The 11,307-nt window shown below is 39.9% G+C and overlaps 1 protein-coding gene across 5 annotated transcripts in view; it reads right to left on the bottom strand.

Moving 5' to 3' along the window:
* The window catches only part of Ube4B (Ubiquitination factor E4B), a 679,226-nt gene that overhangs the window by 43,391 nt on the left and 624,528 nt on the right, over nt 1-11,307 (bottom strand). The window lies entirely within an intron of this gene.

Genomic DNA, 11,307 nt, shown 5'->3' with positions numbered 1-11,307 from the left:
GAGATAGGAAAGTGTGTAGTGGAATGGAAGTATTTTCAAGGTTAATGTGTATGAAGGTAAAACTAGGATAGGATATGTGGGTCCTTGTAAGTACATATTTGTCTGGTAGTGAGAAGAGTGTAGAGGAAAGGGAGTTTTTTGGATGAATTTAAATGAGTGCTTAGAGGATTTTGGAAGGAATGTCAATGTAGTAGTGTTGGGAGATTTCAATGCTAAGGTAGGGGATGAACCAAGAGATGAAGTGGTTGGGAAGTTTGGAGTACCAGGTAAAAATCATGGTGGAAACTTGATGGTGATGTGTTTAGAAAGAGAAGTGATGAGAGCTAACACATGAGAAAAGGTGATGTATGGAAAGGTGGTTGATAAGGCATTAATGAACTATGTAGTGGTATCCAAAGGAAGGATGTTCATGTTTTTTGGGGAGGGGCTGGAGGAATATTGTATCATTTTTTGGAGGGTAAATTGAGAGTGGAGGATAAGTGGAGATGGTGGAAAAGGGCAGAAGGTAGTGAGGTGCTTAGAGTGAACTCTTTAAATGAGAAGGAAAGGAGCAAGAGTATCAGGAGAAGCTGAGAGAAGGGTGGGAGGTGGTAAAAGATAGAGTAGTGGTGGGAGTGGAAGAGGAAAATATGTTACAAGGAGGAAGTGACAAGGTGCACAGAAATTGTACATGGATCAAGGAGAATGGGAGGGAATAGAAGGAAGGGTAGTGAATAGTGGAATAATAAAGTAAAGATGGTAGAAGAGAAGATGTGAGCACTTAGGGATTAGTTGTAAAGCAGGACTTGGGAAGCATAGAGGTATAAAAAAAAGCAAAACATAAGATAAAGGAGGCAAAGATGAGAGTAGATGTAATATGGGGTAAGAGTATGGCAAAGAGATGTTTTTGAAAGGAAGTTAAAAGAGGAATGGAGAGACAAAATGGTAAGAGGTGCAGATGGACAGATGTTAATGGAAGTGAAGGTGGTGAGATGGGTAGATTATTTTAGAGAGCTATTGGATGTGGAGGAAGATAGGGATTGACTGATTGTGGCAGTGGGAGGTGCTAAGGAAATTATGGTAATGGAAGAAGAAAATGGAAGAGATACAAGAAAAGATGAGGTATGAGCTTTGAAAATGAGGAGAACAGGTAAAACACCTGGGTTGGATGGGTGTCATGTGAAGTGTCTTAGAAGACAGGTACAGCTATAGTGGAGTAGCTGGTGATGTTAATTAATGTGTGTCTAAGGGATGGGAGTGTGTTGTATTTACCTAGTTGTATTATACGGGAAGGGAGCTATGCTCGTGGTGACCCGTCTTTGTATCTTTCGGCATCAAGTTTTTTCTTAAAATATTGAATAGTGTTTGCACACACTGTTTCTTTGTCTAATTTGTTCCAGGTATCTATCACTCTGTGTGGGAAGCTATTTTTTTCAGATCTCTCCTATAATTATCTTTTTTGAGTTTCTTTTCATGTCCTCTTGTTTTTCCATTGTCCCGTTTCAATAAATCATTCTTATATAAGATTTCCATTCCTTTCATAATTCTATAGATAGTTAGTAGGTCTCCTCTTTCCCTTCTTTCTTCCAGAGTTGGTAATTCTAATTTGGACAGTCTTTGTTCATACATCATTTTGGAAAGAGTTGGTGCCAGTTTTGTTGTTGTTCTTTGTATTTTCTAATTTTTTCATATTCTTTTTGGTACTGGGTGTCCATAGTGTTGCTGCGTACTTGAGTTTTGGTCTTATTAGTGTAGTTAAAAAAAAATTATCATTTCCTCGTCCAAATAGGCAAATGCTACTTTTATTGACCTCAATAAATTGTAGGTTTCTCCGACTATTTTATTAATATGTTTGTCCGGTGTCATGTCTTTGCTGATCATCACTCCAAGGTCTTTTTCAGTTTATTTTTTTTTACCTCTTATTTACCAATTTTATAATCTCTCGATATTGTTTTTACTTTTTCCAAATTCCATTATACATTTCTTGATATTGAATTTCACTTCCCACTTTTGAGTCCATTTCCAGATCTTGTCCAAATCTTGTTGTAATGAGTTGCACTCCTCATCCGTTCTTACTTTCTTTAGTATTTATGAGGGAAGGGGTGGCTATTCTAGTAAGTGAAGAGATAGGTAAACATGTAGTGGAGTGGAAGGAGGTTTCCTCAAGGATAATGTGGATGAAGGTGAAACTGGGAAAGATGTGGGTCTTTGTAAGTGCATATGGGCCTGGCAGTGAGAAGAGTGTAGAAGAAAGGGAGGCATTTTGGATAGATTTAAATGAGTGCATAGAGGATTTAGGGAGAAATGTCAATGTAATAGTACTGGGAGACCTTAATGCTAGGGTAGGAAATGGTCCAATTGATGGAGTGGTTGGGAAATGTGGAGTTCCAGGAAAGAATCATAGTGGAGAGTTGATGGTGGAAATGTGTCTAGAGAGTTGATGATAGCAAATACAGTGTTTCGGAAGAAAGTCAAGCATAAGTACACATGGGAGAGGGTGGTGGATGGAAGGGTGGTAGATAGAATGTTGATGGATTATGTAGTGGTAAATAGGACTATGATAGGAAGAGTTAAGGATGCACATGTGCTAAGGGGAGAGGGTGGGGGAATATCAGATCATTTTCTGGTGGAAGGTAAGTTGAGAGTGGAGGATAGATGGAGGAAGAGGAAAGGGACAAAAGGTAGGGAGGTGCTTAGAGTGAACTCGTTAAATGAAAAGGAAAAGGAGGAGTACAAAAAGAAGCTGAGAGAGGAGTGGGAGGGAGTGAAGGATAGAGTAGAGCTAGGTGTGGAGGAATGGGGATGGTTCAAGGAGGGAGTCACAAAGTGTGCAAGGATGGTGTGTGGAACAAGGACAGGAGGAAATAGAAGGAAGGGTAGTGAATGGTGGGATGAGGAAACAAAAAAGGTTGTAGAAGAGAAGCGAGCTTTCACAGATTGGTTACAAAATAGGACGAGGGAGTCATATGAGAGGTACAAAGAAAAGAAAAGAGAAGTAAAGCAAAAGGTAAAGGAGGCAAAGAGGAGAGCAGATGTGAAGTGGGGTAAGAGTATGACAGAAAATTTTGAAAGTAATAAAAAAATGTTTTGGAAAGAAATTAAAAGAGGAAGAGGAGGTGAATCAAGTAGAGAAGAAAAGGTAAAAGGTGCAGATGGAGAGATGATAATGGAAGAGAAGGCAGTAAGGGGAAGATGGGCAGAATATTTTAGGGAGTTGCTAAATGTGAAGGAGGATAGGGAGGGAAAGATAGTTTCTGTGGGAAATGCTAAGAAAATGACCGTGATGAGTGAGGAAAATGGAGGAGAAATATGGAAGGGTGAAGTGAAGGCAGTTGTTAAGATGATGAAAGCATATAAGGCACCTGGTCTGGATGGATGCCATGCAGAATGTCTAAAAAAAGGAGCTACAGTGATGGTGGACTGGCTGGTGAGGTTATTTAATGTTTGCTGGAGAGAGGGTAGAGTGCCGGAGGACTGGAGGAGTGCCTGTATAGTTCCACTTTACAAGGGAAAAGGGGACAAGTGTGAATGTAGTGGTTTCAGAGGGTTAGCTTGTTAAGTGTAGTTGGGAAGGCTTATGGGGGGATCTTGATTGAGAGGATTAGGAGAGGAACAGAGGGAGTAATTGGTGAGGAACAGTGTGGATTTAGGACGCGTAGAGGTTGTGTAGATCAGATCTTTGTGGTAAGACAGATATGTGAGAAAGCTATAGGAAAGGGGAAGGATGTTTTTTGGGCTTTTATGGATCTGGAAAAGGCTTACAATAGGGTAGACAGAAAGGCACTGTGGGAGGTACTGCAGATATATGGGATAGGAGGAAAGCTTCTAGGAGCTGTCAAGAGTTTTTATGAGAGTAGTAGAGCTTGTGTCAGGATTAGAAATGGAGAGAGTGAGTGGTTTGAGGTAAAGGTGGGACTTCATCAAGGATGCGTTATGTCGCCCTGGCTGTTCAACTTATACACAGATGGGGTAGTGCGAGAGGTAAATGCAAGGGTAGTGGGTCAGTGATTGGAGATGGTTAAAGAAAATGGAGAAAAGTGGGAGGTGAGCCAGCTGTTGTTTGCTGACAACACTGCGCTTGTGTCAGGATCAGAGGAGGGATTGAGGAAGTTGGTGGCAGAGTTTGGGAGAGTATGTGATTGAAGCAAGCTAAAGATAAATGTGGGTAAAAGTAAGGTGATGAGATGTACAAGGGGTGAAAGTGGCAGTAGACTGGAAGTGAGCATTAAGGGAGAGCAACTGGATAGTTTTAGATACTTGGGTGCAAATACGGCAGGAAAAGGTGAAGGTGGAGGTAGAATGTAGATTGAGAGAAGTGAGTAAATGCCTTGGTGGATTAAAAAGTGTAATGAGGAATAGACATTTGGGAATGGATGCTATGAGGAGACTGTATGAAGGAGTGATTGTGCCAACAGCACTGTATGGGGCAGAGACATGGAACATAAGAGAGGAAGAGAGAAGGAGTTTGAATGTGTTTGAGATGAGGTGTTTGAGAAGTATGATGGGGGTTACTAGGCTGGATAGAGTGAGAAATGAGGAGGTGAGGAGGAGAACAGGGGTGGAAAGGGGGTTGGGAGATAGGGTTGATGAAAGAGAATTACGATGGTTTGGACACATGGAAAGAATGAGTGAAGAAAGACTAGTAAAAGAGGTGTGGAGTGAACATGAAGGGACGTCCTAGGATGAGGTGGATGGATGGGGTGAAGGGGGCTTTGGGGAAGAGGGGAATGTCTGTTGAGGAAGGATGGGAGAGGACAGAAGACAGGGGTGAATGGAGAATGGTTGTATATGGATGTTGTTGTGATGCATGAGGTGGAATGGGTGGGGGGATGGGGGGTGAGGTAGTATGTGTGAGCAAATTTTGATGCAGCCTGAAGGGATTTCTCCCCGTCTTCTCCTTTATGCATGGGGGGATGGAGAGGGGGGGTCGCCAATTTAATGAAGCTGCCTTGCTGTGGATGTGTTGTGTCTTGAGACACCGCTTCTGACCCAGGGCAGTGGACAAGGTGCAGGGATGACCCGTCATCCAGGAGGTGCTAAGATGAGAGGGAGGGTGGAGGGGTGTGGAGTGTATTCAGGGATAGAATGGGTGGGAATGATTTTATGCCTTTTCCTTTTTGGCTACCTCCCTTGTAAGGGGGAAAAAGCCTTGGTATATGTATGTATTTTTTCCAAATTCCATTATGCTACATTTAATAATGAAGTCCACTTCCCACTTCTGATTCCATTCCCAAACCCTGCTCAAATTTCTCTGTAGTAAGTTACAGTCATCTGCAAAGAAGCTCATGTAACATTCCACACCCTCGTCTATGTCATTCACATAAATGGCAAACATTATTGGAGCCAACATTGATCCTTGTGGGACTCCACTAATTACTTCTTCCCAAGTAGAAGTCTTATCTCTGAGTACTACCCTAATTTTTCTTCCATGCAAAAAGTCCTCCATCCATTTCAATAGTTTCCCTTGTATCCCTCCTATGGTTTCTAGTTTTCTTAATAGTTTTTTGTGAGGGACTTTATCAAAAGCTTTTTGTAGATCTAGGAAAGCATAATCAGCCCATCTGTCCCTTTATTGTATTATATCTAGTAGTCTTGAGTAAAAGCAGATCAAATCAGTGGTACATAATCTTCCCTGTCTAAATCTGTGCTGTCTCAGATTTAGTATATTGTTCTCCTCCAGATGTTTTATCCATCTACATTTTATAACTTTTTCACAAATTTTAGCTACTGTGCTTGTAAGGGAAACTGGTCTGTAATTTATTGAGTCTTCCTCATTTCCCTTATAAATTGGTACAATATCAGCATTTTTCAGTCGTCTGGCATTTTTCCTTCTTTGAGCGAGCAACTTATGTTGTATATCTTGTCTGTTAGTTCTTTACATTCTTTTAATATTCAATTTGCAATTCCATCCAGGCCGTGCTATTTCCTGACATCAAGGTTCGTTATTTGATCCATTATTTTTTTCTGTGTTACTATTATTTCCTTAAGTTTTTTTTTTTTTTTTTACTTCTCTCCCTTCAACCCAATGTTGTATTTTTTTCTCTATTGAAAACAGATTTGAAGTTTTTGCACACAACTTCAGCCTTTTCGGTATTTTTCTGTGTATTCTGTATTCCCTTGGTGTAGCTTCATTATTTCCTGTTTGTTTTTTAGTTTCCCATTTACATATTTATAGAACAGCTTTGGCTGATCCTGACATTTTTCTATTATGTCTTTCTCACAGCTACATTTTTCTTTCATGCATATTTTAACGTAATCGTTCCTTTGATTAACATATAATTGCCACTTTCTAGATTTCCTGTCTTTTCCCCATCTCTTCCAAGCTTTGTCTCTAGATTCTACCTTTGCTTTGCTGCACCTTTCATTAAACCAACACTTAATGTACATCTTTTCCTGTTTTTGCTTTGGGACATATTTATTCACTCCTTTATAGATCTTCAGAATCATCCATTTTTCTTCCACTTGTGTTTCCTCTTTGTAGAATTTTTCCCAGCATGCTTTAAGAAACAATCTCCTTCGTTTCTCAGTCTGTTTTACTATACATCAGTCTTCCTTTTCTCTCATTTCTCTTTATATATATTTCTTCCTTTAATTCTAACTCGGGTAGTATGTGGTCACTTTGCAATTGTTGTATTGTATTCAATTTTGCCTACTATTTTAGGTTCAGACATAAATAATAAAGCTTGTCTCAATGGTTCTTCATTATTTCTAAATCCAGCATTTTCCTTTACCCATTGTGTCATTGTATGTTCTATACCCATGTCGAGTAATACATTTCCCCATTGATCCTCTTCACCTTTCACTATCATCTCTTCCCAATATATTTTTTTACAATTAAATCACCCATGAGTAACTTCCATCCTTCAGCATCTAACATTTTGAAGTAATCTTTCTCCAAGACCCTGTTTTTTGGGGCACATATATCACTACAAACTTTTCATGTCACTGTCTTCAACTCTTATGTGATCATCTCTACCCTGTTCTCTCCATATGTAATTTTTGTCACATTTAAGTTTTTCTTAACCAGGAACATGACTCCTCCACCTTGTTTCTCCTCCCTATTTCTAAGCCAGTGATTATATAATCCATGTCCAATGCTGTTTGGTACTAGTGGACCCCTTAATTTTGTCTCCATAATTCCTATTATGTCTGGTTTTGCTTCTGACAGGTAATTATAAAGTTTGTTTAATCCTGAGATCAATCCATTTATGTTAGTATACACTTACCTTAATTTGCTATACCTCCATCTAATTCTCTTAACTTTTTTTTTTTTTTATACAATTTTTTTCAGTCTCATATCTAACACATTCTTATAGAACTGCATTATCTCAGTCTCCATTCTCTTCTCATTTTTACCTTTAGCTTCATTTTTAATGTCCTAATTCTTTCTCTTTACCTGTCATTCGTGTCTCATTTTATCCATACATTTTTTTTAGTGTTTGCTTCTTGCTAATTTTTCTGTTCTTGCTAAGATTTCTTCCACTGCCATTAGTGATCTTAATTTGATCTTTAGTGGTCAACTTTTTCCTCCTTCTACATACCCATTCTGTGCACTTCCTCTATTTCCTTATCTATTTCTTGCTCATTATCCTGTACTACTTTTAGAATTTTTTTTTGCCAATTCTTTGTCCTCTTTTTCTCTCAGGAACCAATTTCGGTTATGTTTTTCCTTTAGACCATAAATCAATATACATTTTTTTTTTCTAGTGTATCTCTTACTAGGTTTTCTTTTTCTTTAATTAACTTAATAACTGCATCTTTGGCCTTCTCCTGCATTTGTTGATGAACTATTTCTTTGAAAATTACCTTATCTTTGTCTTTTTTTTCCAATCATTCTTGAGTTGCTGAAGTTAATTTTCTCCTATGCTTTTCTCCCGTTTCCATTGTCATTGTTTTAATTTTTTCATCTACCTCTTTCCATTTCTCATTATTTGTGTTTTCATTATTTTTCAACCTTTCATTTTCACCTTTCAACTTGACCAGTTCTTTTTTTTTAGTGCACTTATCTCCTTAAGTCTTTATTCATCTTTCATTGATTGTCTCTTTCTTGCTTCCATGAATTGTTCATATTTCTTATGTGTCTATGCCTATAATTCTACTAAAGAGTCTTCTTTCGTACCCACTGAATCCAGAAAAAACTACTTCATCACCATTGTCAAATAGAAACCTTTTTGTACCTCTTGGTGATATAAAATCTAGATTTATATTTTGTTTTGCTCTTGCACCAGTAGCCAACTCTGGGTATCTCTTTACATTTGAACACAATGAACAGCCATCTTGGGGTTTCTCTGACCTGTCAACATTTTCTTCAATTTTACTTCTATTTCACACTTTTTACATTATGATTTAACCATTTCAGGTATCCATGAGCACTCCCCTTCCCATATATTACACCCAAGGTTTTCTATAATTGTAGCACTGTCAAGATGTTCTGTTATTAACGTATTTCTCAGGAACACCAATTTATGTGTTTTGTCGCTATGATCAATGATGACTGTGTGTATTAGCTGCATGTTATTGTGGCAAAGTAGCATGCAGTTGATGCTTTAGGGTCTATATGGGGCACCCCTACGTACCAGAGCCACACATCATTTTGTCTGTGATAGAGGAATACTCTGTTCATAGAGAAATGATGTCACTTTTATACTACGACTCCCCATTATGCTGTCCTGTACAATTTCTCTGATTATTCATTTCATTTTTTGCCTACCTACCCTGTGGTGGGGGCAAAAGAATACTGCCACCAAGTATTTCCACTTGGATCGTAAGAGGCGAGAAAAAAGGGACGGGGATTGGGACTAGGCATCCTTCTCCTTGTAGCCCCACAGGGGACATTCCTAAAATAGTAAAGGCATAAGAGGGTCTAGGAGTTTTCCAACCAGCATCCTAAGGTTTGGGTCTTTTAATATGCGTGGATGTGGTACAGATGAGAGTAAAAGGGAAGAGATAGGTAGTATGTTTGTGAGAAGAAAGATGGATGTGTTGGCTTTGAGTGAAACTAAGTTGAGAGGGAAAGGAGAGTGTAAGTTTGGGAGTGTAAGTGGGAGGTTATCAGGAGTGAAGAGAGGGCAAGGGAGGGAAGGGGTGGCTATACTAGTAGGTGAAGAGATAGATAAATGTGTAGTGGAGTGGAAGGAGGTTTCCTCAAGGATAATGTGGATGAAGGTGAAACTGGGAAAGGAGAGGTGGGTTTTTGTAAGTGCATATGGGCCTGGTAGTGAGAAGAGTGTAGAAGAAAGGGAGGCTTTTTGGATAGATTTAAAGGAGTGCATAGAGGGATTAGGGAGAAATGTCAATGTAATAGTACTGGGAGATCTTAATGCTAGGGTAGGAAATGAACCAATTGATGGAGTGGTTGGGAAATGTGGAGTTCCAGGAAAGAATCGTAGTGGAGAGTTGATGGTGGAGATGTGTCTAGATAGTGCTAGATAGGAGTATAATAGGAAGGGTTAAGGATGTACATATGCTAAGGGGAGAGGATGGGGGAATATCAGATAATTTTCTGGTGGAAGGTAAGTTGAGAGTGGAGGATAGATGGAGAAAGAGGAAAAGGACAAAAGGTAGGGAGGTGCTTAGAGTGAACTCTTTAGATGAAAAGGAAAAGGAGTAGGAGTACAAGAAGCTGAGAGAGGAGTGGGAGGGAGTGAAGGATAGAGGAGGAATGGGGATGGTTCAAGGAGGGAGTCACAAAGTGTGCAAGGATGGTGTGTGGAGCAAGAAGGGCAGGAGGAAACAGAAGGAAGGGTAGTGAATGGTGGGATGAGGAAACAAGGAAAGGTGTAGAAGAGAAGAAGCAAGCTTTCACAGATTGGTTACAAAATAGGACAAGGGAGTCATATGAGAGGTACAAAGAAAAGAAAAGAGAAGTAAAGCAAAAGGTAAAGGAGGCAAAGAGAGAGCAGATGTGAAATGGGGAAAGAGTATGACAGAAAATTTTGAAAGCAATAAAAAGATGTTTTGGAAAGAAATTAAGAGAGGAAGAGGAGGCGAATCAAGTAGAGAAGAAAAGGTAAAAGGTGCAGATGGAGAGATGATAATGGAAGAGAAGGCAGTAAGGGGAAGATGGGCAGAATATTTTAGGGAGTTGCTAAATGTAAAGGAAGATAGGGAGGGAAAGATAGTTACAGTGGGAAATGCTAAGGAAATGACCATGATGAGTGAGGAAAATGGAGGAGAAATATGGAAGGATGAAGTGAAGGCAGTTGTTAAGATGATAAAGCAGGTAAGGCATCTGGTCTGGATGGATGCCATGCAGAATGTCTAAAAAAAAAGGAGGTACAGTGATGGTGGACTGGCTGGTGAGGTTATTTAATGTTTGCTGGAGAGAGGGTAGAGTGCCAGAGGACTGGAGGAGTGCCTGTATAGTTCCGCTTTACAAGGGAAAAGGGGACAAGTGTGAGTGTAGTAGTTTCAGAGGGATTAGCTTGTTGAGCGTAGTTAGGAAGGCTTATGGGAGGATCTTGATTGAGAGGATTAGGAGAGGAACAGAGGGAGTAATTGGTGAGGATTTAGGACGGGTAGAGGTTGTGTAGATCAGATTTTTGTGGTAAGACAGATATGTGAGAAAGCTATAGGAAAGGGGAAGGATGATTTTTGGGCTTTTATGGATCTGGAAAAGGCTTACAATAGGGTAGACAGGAAGGCACTGTGGGAGGTTTTATGGATATACGGGATAGGAGGAAAGCTTCTAGAAGCTGTCAAGAGTTTTTACGAGAGTAGTAGAGCTTGTGTCAGGATTAGAAATGGAGAGAGTGAGTGGTTCGAGGTATAGGTGGGACTTTGTCAAGGATGCGTTATGTTGCCCTGGCTGTTCAACTTGTACATGGATGGGGTGGTGTGAGAGGTAAATGCAAGGGTGGTGGGTCAGGGATTGGAGATGGTTAAAGAAAATGGAGAAAAGTGGGAGGTGAGCTAGCTGTTGTTTGCAGACGACACTGCGCTTGTGGCAGGATCAGAGGAGGGATTGAGGAAGATGGTGACAGAGTTTGGGAGAATGTGTGATAGAAGAAAGCTGAAGATAAATGTGGGTAAAAGTAAGGTGATGAGATGTACAATGGGTGAAAGTGGCAGTAGACTAGAAGTGAGTATTAACCCCTTCCATACGGTGCCGCACACGTAGGCGTCATGAGGAGCAAGTGGATTCGCGACGCTGCCATAGCGGCGTCTTGATTATATTTATTGTAGTCGCCCCTGTGTTTTTACATTCTCCTTAATCTGCTCTTAATCCCATTCTCTGTGGTTTTCAAAATTCACGGGTGAAAGAGAGAACGATCGATATAAGCCGTGACTATATTTTATGATGTGAGTATTATTACGACACATCGTACG

This window comes from Oratosquilla oratoria, chromosome 3, assembly GCF_046742065.1.
Source record: "Oratosquilla oratoria isolate Oo_2021 chromosome 3, ASM4674206v1, whole genome shotgun sequence".
Taxonomy (NCBI): Eukaryota; Metazoa; Arthropoda; class Malacostraca; order Stomatopoda; family Squillidae; genus Oratosquilla; species Oratosquilla oratoria.
This window is presented reverse-complemented; position numbering and strand designations above follow the sequence as displayed.